The sequence below is a fragment of the Strix uralensis genome, chromosome 20 (genome assembly GCF_047716275.1).
Source record: "Strix uralensis isolate ZFMK-TIS-50842 chromosome 20, bStrUra1, whole genome shotgun sequence".
NCBI classification, from domain to species: Eukaryota; Metazoa; Chordata; class Aves; order Strigiformes; family Strigidae; genus Strix; species Strix uralensis.
This window is the reverse complement of record NC_133991.1, coordinates 13,276,133-13,290,401: the sequence shown is the minus strand read 5'-3', so window position 1 is coordinate 13,290,401 and position 14,269 is coordinate 13,276,133. Positions and strand designations below refer to the sequence as shown.

Genomic DNA, 14,269 nt, shown 5'->3' with positions numbered 1-14,269 from the left:
TGAAAAAGAGAAGAAGCCCTGCTGTTACAGGAAACGGTTACATGTGTCAGTATCAAAGACTGGTGACCAAAGTCACCTCTAATGTTGGCAGGCGTAACAGCATAATACAATGTTTTAACATGGGCCGTAAAGTTTTCTGAAATGCCGATTTGAGGAAATAAGTAATTCTGCATGTAAAATTACCTGTATAGCAAAAACTTGAAGAAACTTCAAGGGACACCAAAAATTTCATAGTCAAAAGCTGTATAGTTTTATCTGTTTCTGTTGCAAGTAGCAACTGAGATTAATAATATCTAAAATTTATGTAATGAATCTCTGTTTATATACTGAGGGCACTTGACAGTGCTTTCTGTCAGCTTCGCTCTTGTGCTGTGGCTTATGGTTGTTCACTTTCTCTTTTGTTTATGTTGTTATTTTATATAGTGGTTGGCAAGAGAGGGCTATTTAAACTCGGTACGCAATGCAAATGAATATGAACCTGCATTTAACTTATTTTTTTAATTGACTAGATCACAAGTTTTAGATCCATTTAAGCATTGAAAATTTCTTGTAGTTTACACCCAGAGATATCACAGACATTCCCAAATACACTGGTGACATTCAAAATGGACTAAATGTATAGAGTAAATCAGTTTCAATATACTGATTAATATAATTAATGATGAGATAAACAGTTGGATAAGTCAGTAGGCCAAATTTCCTATTGTCTCCATTGTCTCCTCTTCCTGTGAGGAGACAACGCAGTGTGGATCTGATCCTTTTGTTAATGAAAAACAGTCAAAAGGGAGGAGCATGTGTCAGTATCCCAGGCCAACATTTCAAGGAAGTGTTCAGACACTTTCCAAAGAAGAGGATTGGATCTGGCCATACTGCGTTTTTTTCCACCCAGTACTTCTGAACTTCTGTGCTGATCACTGGCAATAGCACTTCCCTTCCGTGGCAGAGATGACGTTCCCGGTTCCCGCGTGAGGCACATGTCAGTGGTATTTCATAGACACGTCAATGTGAGAAACACAGGGGATCAAATCTGCGAATCTGCACGATCCTTCGTGCCACTCGGGTATGCAGAAAAATAATGTGTCCAACTGAAGATTATTACTGCCCACATTCTAATTCCTAGCGGGTATTAGCCATTTGGCAATTTTAGCCTCTTAAATTGTTCTCTGGCAATTGACATACTTTTAATTTTTAAACATGTTAAGTAAATTTTCTTTTCTCTTAAGAGGCATACAGTCATTGGCTCATTTGGCTTTTAATGTACTGGTTATAGGTGGACAGGCCTGGAAGTAGCTCAGAGCCCTCCACTCCTACTGTGGGCAAAGGATGGAGCCCTTTTCCCATGCAGGTGGATCCCCCGTAGCCATGTGCTGGGTTTTCCTGTGGTGCGTGCAGCTGACATCCGGAAGGCCCTGGCCTTTGCACTGCTGACCGCCAGCCGTTGAGCCCCACAGCTCAGCCCTTTCAACCCCATCTGTACGGATTACCTGTCTAGTCCGTATCTCACTGGTTTGGCTGTAGTGGTACTGGGAGATCGTGCCAAAAGCCTCTCTGAAGTCAAAGTAACCAACATCCAGAGCTCTCCCCTCGCCCCCAGAGCCGGTCACCGCGCTGCAGAATATCGGGCGGGTGAGGCATGTTGAGCCCAGTCTGCCCTTGGTCGCTCAGTGCCGGCTGCTCCCGCACATCTTGTTGTTTCTTGTGCCTGTTCCTTGTGCCGGAGGGTCGGCTCCGTAACCTTCCCGGGAGCCGGGGCCAGGCCGGCCAGCCTGTGGTTCTCTGGAGGTGCCCAGCATCTCAACTGCAACCAGTGAGCAGGATATCTGCAGAAACAGGGACTGAAATTTAGGATAAGACTTTTAAAATGGTACACGCAATTCACCTGTGCTTTCTTTCGGTTTGGTTGCAAAGCAGGCAAAACTGCTTTGACATTCCCAAAATTCTAACATATAGAGTATTTCAGGGTGCATACTCAAGTGATAATTGGCACCTACCCAAGAAGTTAAATCCTTTTCACAGAGATTAATGAATTTTCCCAACACTTTCATGACACAGGTGTTTTATTCTCCGTGTACAGCTGGCCTCCCTTGTCATATCATTGCTTGATACTGGGATGGAAAAAAATTCTCATCTCCCAGCACGGCTGAATGATGAGGAATCTCAGAGCCCATTTTTCTTGATCGTTTCCTCTCTTGCCACAGTGTACCTTGATAATAGAAAACACACACCCTCTGCCTCAGCGGGGATGTGCAGATCCCAATTGCAGAGCTCCTTCTGATTCCAACCTCAATTTTTTCTTCAGCATATTCCTAAAGTAAATGTTTACAACTTGCAGAGCCACGCTTCAGAGTGAGCCAGGCTTCTTCAGTGTATTTTTTACCATATGGGGTGGCATACACAGCTATTTCTACTGCACCGGAGATTACATATTTCAAAATGTTACATCAAACCTTGCTAAAAGGTTTCTGCTAAACACTTAAAACTTCATTCATTGATAATTCATATGTTGCCTATGAATGAAAGTTGTCATTAATATTTTAGGTGGGTACATATTTGTGTAGCAAAGCATCCGTGGTGACTGCACCACTGTAATCAGGGAATTTGTATGTTGCAAGTGCATCGTGGTGCCTGACCTACAAAAGGTATGAGCTGCTACAACTGCAGAGCGCTGAAAAAGTTGTATGGAAATGCCTCCACAGATTTGAACTGAAAGATCGACTGAGTTTTAGGTCAGGAGTAGGTTCTGGTGACACAAATACTGTCATAACGAGGTGTCTGAGCACATACTAAAGGAAAATTAACTTCTAGCTGTGTCTTGCCAATCAATTTAATGAGTCAGTGGGCATGTCCGCCTGTGTCATTAACCCTGTCCTTGGAATAAGTCATGAGAAGTGAGAATTTTCTCATCTTCTTGTTCACTAGTAAACAGTGACTTCTCTGTGGCTCAAGCAAGACTTGCCTCTAAATCTGAAAAATTGTCCACTTCATTGTTTTTATAGATGGAAGTACATGCAAAAGTTTCTGCCATTGTATAGTTTTAAATTTTAACATCACTTGGGGTTTAACTTAAAGATATTGAAAAAATTGTTATTTTTGCAACCAAAACAGAGAAAATACCCATATGTGGGAAAATGTTGTGTTCCCAATGCAAAGCACACCACAAAAGCATCCAGGTTCCTTTTTAATGTATATTTGGATTTTAGAAATCCTATTTCTAGCACTCCTGCGGCCTTTCCTCTATGTTATCCCGTAAGGGAGAGGGCAGTCTGTGACTGCATCCGTCTCTACCGACCTTCTTAATAGCATTAAAAAGAAGAGAAGATAAACAAATCCGGTCTCAAATGTATTGAGAACCTTGGCCTTGGGCAAAGTCTTCACCCTTCACAGTAGAATTCTTTACTGAAGTGAACCCCTCTTCAAGTTTATTATAAAGAAAGTGAAAATTAATTTTTCCACAAGTCTTCCATTTTCACTACTCGAAGTTCCCATGCCTGTATTCACTCCGTTTTGCTTCTCAGCTGGTCATCGTGCATAGGTTATAAATCGTTTGTGCTACTAGCAGTGAGGATGTTGTCTTTCTACACCTTGATCTAATAGTCTGGATTTCTATGGATAGTGTTTTCACATGCTTCCTTCTTCAAACTCACGTGTTAGTCCAGCAACTGCTTGTCCTAGAGCCAAAAGATGAAAGTCCAGGTACAAGTAGCATTTCACCAGCGTACCGGTTTCGTTTTTACTGGCTGTACCCTGACAGAGGACCTCATATAAACTTTATTGTTCACCTTTGAAGTACAGCTTTATCTGACAGCTCTATCCTGGCTCCCTTCTTGAGTCACAATTTATCTGCTGGCTATTTTGTGTTTTAGCGAGGGTGTAATCAGAGTCTGCCGTGCCTCACGTTCAACCTTCTCTGTCCCCAGACAGTGAGATATTAAGAGTATTCTTTTTTGTGATGCTGTGAAAACAAGTATTGCATATAATAACCTTGACAAAGTTTTTAACATAAGAATATTAATTGCAGGTATTTATTGACATACAAGGAGATGTTTTCTGTTCCCAAATTTTAACAATTACACTTATTCAAAGGATGAATATATTTATTTTTAAACCTTTTATTTAATATTTTCAGCAAATTATTCCTTATATCTTCAAAATGTTTTTATGAGTTAAAGTGAATTCCAGTAACGTGTACATTCCAACTAAAAGCATAGTAAAGCAATGCAGAGATAATAAAAGATCCACCTTTAAGTTTAACTGGGCATGCATTTTTGCATGCAAAAGATGCACAGTTTTCATGCTAATTTAGAGGTGTACTACAGCTGAACATGCAGATTAGGTCATCATAGACTCCTGTAGCTAACTAGAATAATTTGTGTGCATAAGTACCTGATTTGCATAGAAAACTGCTGCAAATGCACATGCAGATATTTCAGAGCAGATAAGTCATTCATCAGTCTCACAGATATGTTTCTAAGCCTATTGCAACTGCAATTAAGCAAAGCTTGGCGTGCTCCAAGTGCAAGCCTTTGTTGTGCCTCAGCATCACTTCTTCATTCACACCTATAACCTTTAGAAGCCACACTGCAGAATGAAATTAAAGAAGCTAAGGGTACAGACTGTTGGGAGTGGCGATGTCAGGCTGCTGCGCAAATTGGTGCATCAAAGTAAAAAAAGCAACTACGACATAAGAGTTGGTCAGCATAAGGGTTGGGGAAAATGGTCCGAAGCACATTAGCACAAGGTAGTAGTATTAAAAGAGGGGAGAACAAACCAACATCAGTGTATTCTTAATCCATAGTTATCCCCGATTTGGATTAAACTGCCTTCTGGAGGGTTTTTTAGGGCCCTTTTTATATTGAAGTGTTTACCTTTGGTCACAGCATTTCTCCTTCTAATGGGTTTATATTTTAAAAAAGACAGAGATTAACTTTTCTGCCAAGTATATCAATGGAATTGCTGCTGAGTCAAAAGCATAGTTAAAAACAAAGCAAATATGTTGCTTTTAATTCTTTAAATTCCATTGCTAATTATAGTAATGTGTAATCATGTACGTCGTTACTGCTGACACTATCCACCCCCCTTCTAAATTCCTTTCACTATATCCCTTTTCACTTGAAATAATAAAGCACTGCCGGCAATGCTAAATGACATTGTTTGCACTTTATATAATCATCATATAGCAAAGGGTAGTTTCATTGCACTCAACCTAATATTAAAAGATGTTCTCGTGTTATTTTTCATGCTTTTATAATTTTATTGTTTATATATAACATGTAGAAATTGGGATTTTGCTTCTAAGTTAAGAAACAAATCCTCTAAATCACTTTCAGCCATACATAGTTTGTTATTGCAGAGTCACCAGAAGCTCTTTAAAGTTCTGCTTTTACAGCAGAAATCTGTTGCTCAAGATGTTGTAAAACAATGGGAAACACAGCCTCTGCCCCGAGGATGCCGCAGCATTCTGAATACAGCTTTGGTGTATGAGTATCTTTAGTTGATCCATGAAAATTAGAGAAGGATGTTACTCATAATGTCATTTCCACCATGGATGTGGGAGATGGAAGAAGCTAGATAGGCACTGTGCCTCGTGGCAGTTCTGAAGGGAATTTCTGGGCATCGCTGGCTTGCAGTCCTTGCCTGTCTCGTTGCCATAACACCCCGTTGTTCCCGTCAGGTGCAGAGTGAGCCGGCGGGACGGCCCAGGGGCTGCTCTCCAGAAGGATGATGGACTTTGTGGCTGAAGTTACCAACGAGCTAACAGAGGAGAGCTGTAACACACAGCCTAAGGTATGCAGGAAGCCCCCTCAGTAGCTATTTGAAACATGATTTTTAATCTTACATGTCTTCTAGACAAAAATATAATCCTGAACAGAAATACTTACCTCTTAAAGGGAAGATTAATGCTCTTTTCCTAATGTACAATACATGTAGCTAATAAACCTTTTCCAAACTTTAATAAACTGACAATCTATTCCCCCATTAAAATCAGGAACATATTCATTATTGCTAGAAAATTTAAATTCTCTTTTAGAGTAGAAACTTTGTAACTATTGTTTCTCAGTAAATTGTGAATGTTACTGGTCTAACTGGAAGGCCGAGGAGTTGAAATAGATGTGTGCTGAGACTGCTGTGACCTTTTGAAAAAATGGTCCAAGTTTCTTTCTAACAGGAAGGAGTATTGCAGCTTCCCTACTACCAGGAGGTAGGTGGCTCATAACGCCTTCTGATTCACAGACATAAGAATGTACCATGCACTGATACTCACACACCCTGATCAAATTATATGTTTGACACATTCTTAAAATGAAACTTTCTGAATGCAATTATACTCATTAGCTGTGTGTGATTCAGTATAATGCTAGCTAGTAATGAAATTCTTCATGGCTGTTCTTCACAGCATATCTCATAAGGAAAGAGTAACCTTAGCTTGCCTTTTAACCACTGTCTTTCCTCTGGAGAATGGCTATAATTAATATTATCTCAAATGGGTTCTGAAGAAGGACCACTTAGAGACATCGCCTGTCATAGTAGGTATTTTCTAGGAAGAAAAAAATCTGAGATTTAAAACTTTGTCAGACAGCAAATACAGAGAAAGAAGGCAGAGTGGGGCAGAGTGCTTGCTGTTACTCTTGGGATGCTACACTACTACCCATGTGGAAGTTCGGTGTTGGAAACTGTAAATGGCAGAAGGAGTAAAATGATTCATTCTGTAGTACATGAATACATTTATTTCTTTATCCCTTCTAGCTGAAGCTATAATTCTGAATAGTGAGGAAAATGGTAGAAAGAAGGAACATCTGTTCATTTTTGGAAAAGTTACAAATTCTTAACACTGACATACTGTGATGTTGTCCTGTGCTTTGTTCTCTCGATAACTCCTCCTCTTTCGGGCAAATCATTTAACGTCTTCTGAATACTTCTTAAAACATTTAAAATACCAGCATTATTAATTCATGTTTATGAAGTTTGTTTATATTTATGCTTCAATAAACGTCACCAAAAAAATAATGTTAGCAAGTATTGGAAAAAAGCCCTTTCAAAACCAGTGGTAAAGCTCCAGGTGACTGCAATAGAATTAATCATCTAACTGGTCTGTAATGTCTACAGCCGGACGTTAATGTGCATTCACACTCTACTGGCTGAAGTGCTTTCTCAGACCTTTGGTATACTTCTATTATTAGTTCTAAGCATAATGTAGTGCCCTCAGTGACCTTATTATGTTTATATATAATTAGAAAAAGATACATTTCAGGAGCTGACTTTTTTGGCCAGGTTAGAAAGCACACTTAAATAAAAATGCTTTGGAAAGGATGAATTGTCCCTGACTCTCTACTGTATTTTCTGTATTCATTCCAAACAGGAAACTCTAAGCAAATTTCATTAAATTAATGTGTGTTACCTAAAAAATTGATGATTTTAAGAGCTCTCTATGAAAAAGGGAGTAGAACTTTACCTGAAGGTAAACAATTAGCATCCAACCGTGACATAACATTTTGCAGGCAAAACTTCCATTGCTTTCAGTTAAAGCTGCACTAAAATAAGATTATCATTAGGTAATAGAATCTTTTAGTGAATAGTTTCATAATTCAATAGATTATTATGTGACTGAAAGAGACATGGGACAGAGTGGTCTCAGCGGATGACAGGACGTGGTTTTAAGAGTGTTTACCCTTTATTTTACATCAGTACTCCTCCTGGCTTATCCAGTAGTGACATACAACTTTAACTAGGAATAAGATGTGAGGCTGGAATTATAAAAATTACAGTTGTGAGGTTCAGTTTGTTACCATTTTAATGCATAGCGACATCCTTGGTTAGAATTTGTGTTAATAAATAACAACAATTGGTATTTGGAATTGAGAAGACTTTCTAGTAATTGAGACTGATATACTAATTCTTAAAAAAAAGGGAATGAACTCCTCTTTGGTTAATTTACAGAATCCCAGTAGATTTCCATTTGGCCTGGAGAGTTTTCTCTGTCCCCGTTTTCAGGCTTCACTGTGTTATCTGTATTCACTTCTTTATCTTGTATGGCAGCTTTTTCATTATTAAGCAGGCTCTGTGAAGGATATACGAGATTAGAACAGTTCTGCCAGCTTATGGCACAAGACAATGCAAAGTATCTCCCAAGATTTCTGACATACTGATAAAGCAGATTTATTGATATGAACTGTGTGGAACACATCTAATCTGTAGTAGTCTTCCAAAATGTTGCATTTACAGAGCTACTCTGGAATTTTTCAAAAACAAACAAACAAACAATTTGCATCTTTTAAGGGTGTGTTCAGAAGGATGTGAAACAGCCAAAGGTTCTGACCAGTCAGCAGAGACTGAGAATCGCACAAATAAGAAGTTGTGTCTTCCCACAGCAATATTTCCTAGGACTCTTATTTCTTAGGACTTAGAATTCATCAGGCTGATGGTACATAACACAGCTGAAGGAAGTATCTTTTGTTTTGTTTTAAGTTGGCAATGTAACCACAATTTTTTAAAAAACAAACAGTGTTGGGGGGGCAACTGATTGACATGTTATGTCAGAATAATTAAGTTAGGTAAGGCTGTTAAAAAGAAATTGAATTATGGTAAGACAGTAAAAACTATTATGGGAGTCTGGACTTTAAAATTTTCAGCTGTAATAGATCAACAGTCAGTTCTGTAAAATTCACCTTTCTGTAGCCACCTCCACATCTGTATGAACAGGCATTTGCACAGCTGGTAAATACCAGCCTAAGAGCGTGGTTCTGAAGCAAATATATATGCAGTCGTCATTTGCCACAGAGGCTGTTGCAGAAACAGAAGTTAAGCAGCCCAGAAACAGCTAAGAGTTACTTTAGTGAGTTGAAAAGAAAAAAGCAAGTTATGAGGAAAAAAACCTGAATCATTTGGGAAAATTGGTTTGGTTTTTGGAGGGCTTGATCTTGTACAGACTTCTGCTTTCTCCATCTCCTGCCTTCTCTGTCTACCGACGCTCAGGATACTTTCACCTTTTGTTTTAACGTGCACAGAACAGGGCTCCGTGTGCTAGCGTAGCTCTCAGAAGCACCCTTTGAATGTAGAGAAGTACCTGTAGGCAATTCCAGCAACACAGCTTTTATTGTAATTTTCTTGACAGAAAAAGACCAAGCACTGAAAACTGCGATGATTACATTTAATATAAAAAAAAAATCAGATCATTTTTAAATGTCTGAGAACAAATGCTCAAGGGAAAATAAACCAAAAACCTTTCCACCTTCAACCTGAGACATCAGTCTTCAGAGTGTATAACCTGCCAGATTCTGTGGGCTCACTGTTAGGTACTTTGTACAAGCTACCTTTTTTAGTTCAGGGTGTTTTTCCCACAAGGGAATCTTTCCATGTTCCAAGTTAATTATGTTTCTCTCCTCTCGAGTTTCTTTACTACCTAGAAATTTAAGCTAATGTAGTCTATTTTAGGTTTTCAAAAGTGCTCAGTGCTATGATATCTACATACTAATCTAAAAAGGTTATAAAAATCTGAATACAGGGAAGTAAGAGGACAGCTAGGGATCATCCTAGTTCTCACAGAACTTAATATCTTTGGGTTAACTTAAACCGCTGTCCTGAAGTAGCTTCATTATGCTATGCAGAACGTGTACATTTTAATGAGGTGAGTTAATCCCTATATTCTAGGAAAAGACCTCGATGGCATTATCTGTCATTACTTACAGTACTGTATGTATTGGAGTGCACAGAGCTATTCTGGGGCTGCCAGACCAGTTAAAGAAAAACAACCTTTTACAGGGAACTTAAATTGAGTTGCTTGCAGGCTACCAATGGGTGACTGCGGTGAGTTCCAGAACCAAGAAGTGAGCGGTGTGTTTGCTGTGAGCACTGGAGAGCAGTGGGGGCACTGGTGAGGAACAAGGGAACAGCTCGCTGGCTTGTGCAGGGGCTCTGCAGCACCCGGCTCCAGTTTGGGTCAGTATTAGCAGTGACACCTAAATAGCAGAGAGAGGGCCACATACTTTACTAAGACAGCGCCAAATGCTGAGGTTTTGTAATAAATCCCTTGTCCCACAGTCTCCATCATCCTTGTCTGTGGCTGGAAGTCTTCAAAGCCTGTTAGCAAACAGCAACAAGTATTCCACTGACACCTAAGATGGGGAAAATAAAACACCAGCAGTGCTAAATGTCACACTTGGAAATGACAATCATACTTGTTCAGCAGCCCTTTACCGGCTGAAGATTAAAAAATAATGTGGGGCCTTGCTGATGGGATGCACCGCCAGTCAGAAAAATGGATCAGAAAGAGCTGAGCCGGCTGAACGCGCAGGAAGGAGCTCTGTGCCACTGAGCTGGTGCCTCATAACTTGGTAGTTCAAGCTCTGATCCAGAGTCAGAGAGCGCAAGAGAGCCTCTTGTAGCCTGACATTTAGACACCTGAAATGGAAAGTCAGCTGAGATCACTGGATTTTTTTCTTTGTTTAATATTAGTAGTACAGTGTTTTTGTGAGCTGTGAGCCATAAAGGGCAGCAAAGTGAGGTTGGACGTGGCTGCAAAGCCTGAATGGAGAAGTGGGCTCAGATAAGCAAGCAGGAGCCTCTCTGATGTAAACTCCGAGCAGTGGGGGCTCCATAGTCCAGCTGTGAGGAGACACCGTGACCCGGGGCAGACACCGGTACCGGTGGAAGCAATGGAAATGCAGACAAGTCAGCTGGTACCCTGGGCCAAGTGCACCCCAAAGCCTTTTTGTCCCCACTCTCCACGAGAGCACTGGAGTGACCAGCGAGGCAACCAGCATGGTGACTGCGAAGGGGCGGTGATGCCCTGCAGGAGGAGGCTTCCCAAGGACAGGGAAGTGCTTTCGGTGCCTGCGGATGTTTGTGGTTTGGTGTGTGGGTTCCTGACTCACCTATAAATTCTTACGAAGATTGGCAGTAATTTTATTGGTAGAGGCTCATCAGGTAAAGGAGAGTAAACGCTGCTCAAAGGTAGTCAGCGATGGTGCTTATGCTGGTAAGAGCTCCCTAAAAAGCAGTAAGAGTTTCCTGAAACCTCCAGCATGGATGCAGGAAAATCAGTTGTCCAGCTGAAAAAAAGGTTAAAAATAATTTGAAGACAGCAACTTGATTAGTTTAACATTCATTCCTGTCTTAATGAGTATCTAAAATACTTTCTTCCACCTTTAGACTGTAGAGAAATACTCTTCCTATAATTACAGGGCTATTATGAAAATTGGAAAGAAAAAAAAAGGCTACAAAAGATAAGTAGGTTAATTCCAGGAAAGTTCAGAGTCATGGAAGCACATAGCTGTTGTACTTCTAAAGAGGTACCAGCACTTTGTCTAAATGTCTGCTTCTGACAGACAGCTTCCCCAAACTGAATTTTGGAAGTGAATTAAAACATGAACATTTTGTCTCAGCTGTGGTGTTGCTCAGGGCACTAACACGCTGAAACAACATGTAGGAGGGGAATAAAAGGGAGACAAAGTGACTGATCACCTCACTTGCCTGACCACCTTCCTTCCTTTCCTTTCTTTCCTAACATTGTTATCTTGGACCACAAAGTGTAAATTTCTAATAACTTATTAGTGCAAATATATGTGTCTATTAATATATTATTAGACATAGACACCGTGTGTGTGTAAATAATACAGCTTAGCTAGGTACCTTCATGCTTATAATATTGCTAAAAGCTTGGGCTGAACTTACCATGCGGATTCAGAAAATTGAACAGAATTATTCCATATAAAGAGACTTCTTCAGGATTAACCACATTTGCTACTTCAGTATATCACTCTGACATTTCCCAGTGCGTATTTTCAGCTCGTAACATCTTTTTGCTGCTAGATGAGTCCCATGAACACTTCCTTGGTGCTGCAGTTACTAGAGCTGAGCTATTCCTCCTGTGCTTTCACAGTAACTGTTGGCTGCTCTGGGAGCACTTGCAGCTACAAGAAGTCCTCCCCCTGCTGCAGTTCCCAACCTCCTCTTTCTGTCCCCTTGCTGTTCCCTCCCTCCGTGTGATGAATGGATGGGAGAACAATCGAAGATAAACACAACCAAGAGTGAAAAACGACCCCAGTTTTTTTTTGTGATGGGTTTCCTCATGTAGCTACCTGAAAACTTTGGCTGGGACAAATAAAAGGGCTGTATCAGTGTGGAAATGGGAGGGTGGAGAAGCACATGGCTGCTGCCCTCAGCACCAGTGCCAAGCCGTATTGGGTTAAACTGGGATGTTAGAACTACAGTATACTTCCCTCCAGTAGCTGTGGCATATGTAGAATGAAAGAGAAAAACAAGTTCCATAATCTCACTTGGATAAACTGAAATGTTTCCGTTACCTTCAGTTGAACTATGGCTGTTGAGAATTGGGAAGATCCACCCCCTGGGCTGCGTTACTTCTTCTGAGCCCCATCCAGCTCTTTAAGCTCATGGGACGTCCCCGTTAAAGCTGACTGGAGCTGGTTCCTTGAGGTGCAAGTGAACCTTTGGTGCATATTAAGGATGTCACACCGGGAGTGAATATAGCCCTATTCCAATCACTGATCTAATTCCTGTACAATGATTGCAATTAACAAAGGACATTATTTTCAGATCATTCTTAACGGATGTAAGAGCCTGACATTAGCTACTTACTGTATCCCAGGACCAGCTTAAAAACACTGCAGAACCTCATCATAGTACGTTTGGATTTGAGTAGAAAATTTCAATACTTGTAATACTTTTTTCTTTAATATCTTGAAGTAATGAAATTAATTTTCATACCTTAACTTAGGATGTTTCTCTGTGTGACGCTGACAGTACTCTAGAATTCTTTACGGATGTATTTTTGTGAGCTTCATTCTTCATTTTCCATTGCTGTGCTCCTTGTGGAGTAATTTACATATATGCAAAATGAATGTAAAAAAAATCAAATCAAAATTGTGGCCTTTCTCACTGAGGTTTTGCAAGTGCTAATAATAACACAGGGTGTAAGGGAACTGGAGAATCTAGCCTTCAGGCATGAATCTGATTTCACATTATTCTTGTCCGGTTCTTTGTTTTGATGTTATTCTTAATTTTTATCAGTATTTTTACTAATTAAAAAATACGCAACAAATTGCACCATTCAAAAATTATTGTGAAACTCATCAGCTAATACAAAATTTAATGTGGAGTGTTGAGAATGATGGTGAGAAGCAAGAGACAGGATGGAGTGGGGGTAGGGAACTTGGAATAATGTAAAGAAATTGGAGGAGAAGGTGAGAAGCTCATTGTATTCTCATTTAGCAATTAAGGCAGGAGCCTGTCTTTATCCATCATAGCAGGCAGAGGAAAGTAGAGAGGAGGAGGTCACGAGTTGGTGTTTCTTTGTGAGTATACAAGTTGTGATGAGAAGGATGAATGCAGCAAAAGAGAGAAGTGACTGTCATCATCCCAATAAAAAAATGTCTTAGCAGGTTGGCAACCAGCCCGTCAGAGATTCTGTAGCCCTCGTATTAGCCAGGTGGCCAGTTCCCCACTTAGCCTGCCAAGCGAGTTGGTGATCAGCTCGGAGCCAGACAGAGTGCCAGGTGGCCAGATCCATCCCTCAGCATCCAATTAGCGATGACACTGGTTCCGAGCCAAGTGGAAAGGCAGCTCTGAGCCAGGGAGAGGGAGCATCGCTGTACCGCCTCTCCAGTCCCTATGTCAGGTCCAGCTGCCTCTAATTCTTCTAGAAAGCTTGGGGTTTTGAGTCTTTGCTTTGGGTTGTGTTGGTCGGTTGGTTGGGTTGGGTTGGGTTTTTTTAAGCAATAAAGCTGTCTAAATCTTTTGGATGGCTCCAGTATTATACGTTTACAGCACTTCCTCAGTGCCTAAGAGCAGAACTGTGCCACACTGTGGGTGCTGGGTCTGTCCATACTAGAAAGGAACTACCCAGGTCATTTACCTTCTGAACTGCCTTGGAGTATTGAGCCAGTTTAGGGAATGTTAGCCCATGTCTGGTACTGGGTGTCATGGCACAGGTGGATCTCACCTGGTTATACCTGCGTTACTTGGCAAGAAATGATCCTTCACTCCGTTCTCATCAGGAATTTTAGGTATAAGGGCAATTTTCAAATTCTGGTTTTTATACTGTTTCAACATTTAATAAACGCAATTGTCCTTTAAAGGCTTTTTCACTTCTGTGGATTTTGTAAGATGCTTTTTGTTACACACACATTACTGAGGGGGTCTACTTTTCCCACTCTTTAAATCTGTCACAAATTTTCCCTAGGTCTAAATGGATGTATGGAATTCAACGCTTGTTGTGATTATGTGGGTATAATCGTGCATTTCCCAAGAAAGC

The 14,269-nt window shown here is 40.4% G+C and overlaps 1 long non-coding RNA gene across 2 annotated transcripts in view; it reads left to right on the top strand.

The window, feature by feature from the left end:
• LOC141952753 (uncharacterized) overlaps positions 1–14,269 on the top strand; it is a 48,409-nt gene that overhangs the window by 1,344 nt on the left and 32,796 nt on the right. For both annotated transcript variants that reach the window (XR_012631728.1, XR_012631729.1), the window contains exon 2: positions 5,672–5,784. This is a non-coding gene — a long non-coding RNA (uncharacterized LOC141952753). The remainder of the gene's footprint in view (positions 1–5,671; positions 5,785–14,269) is intronic.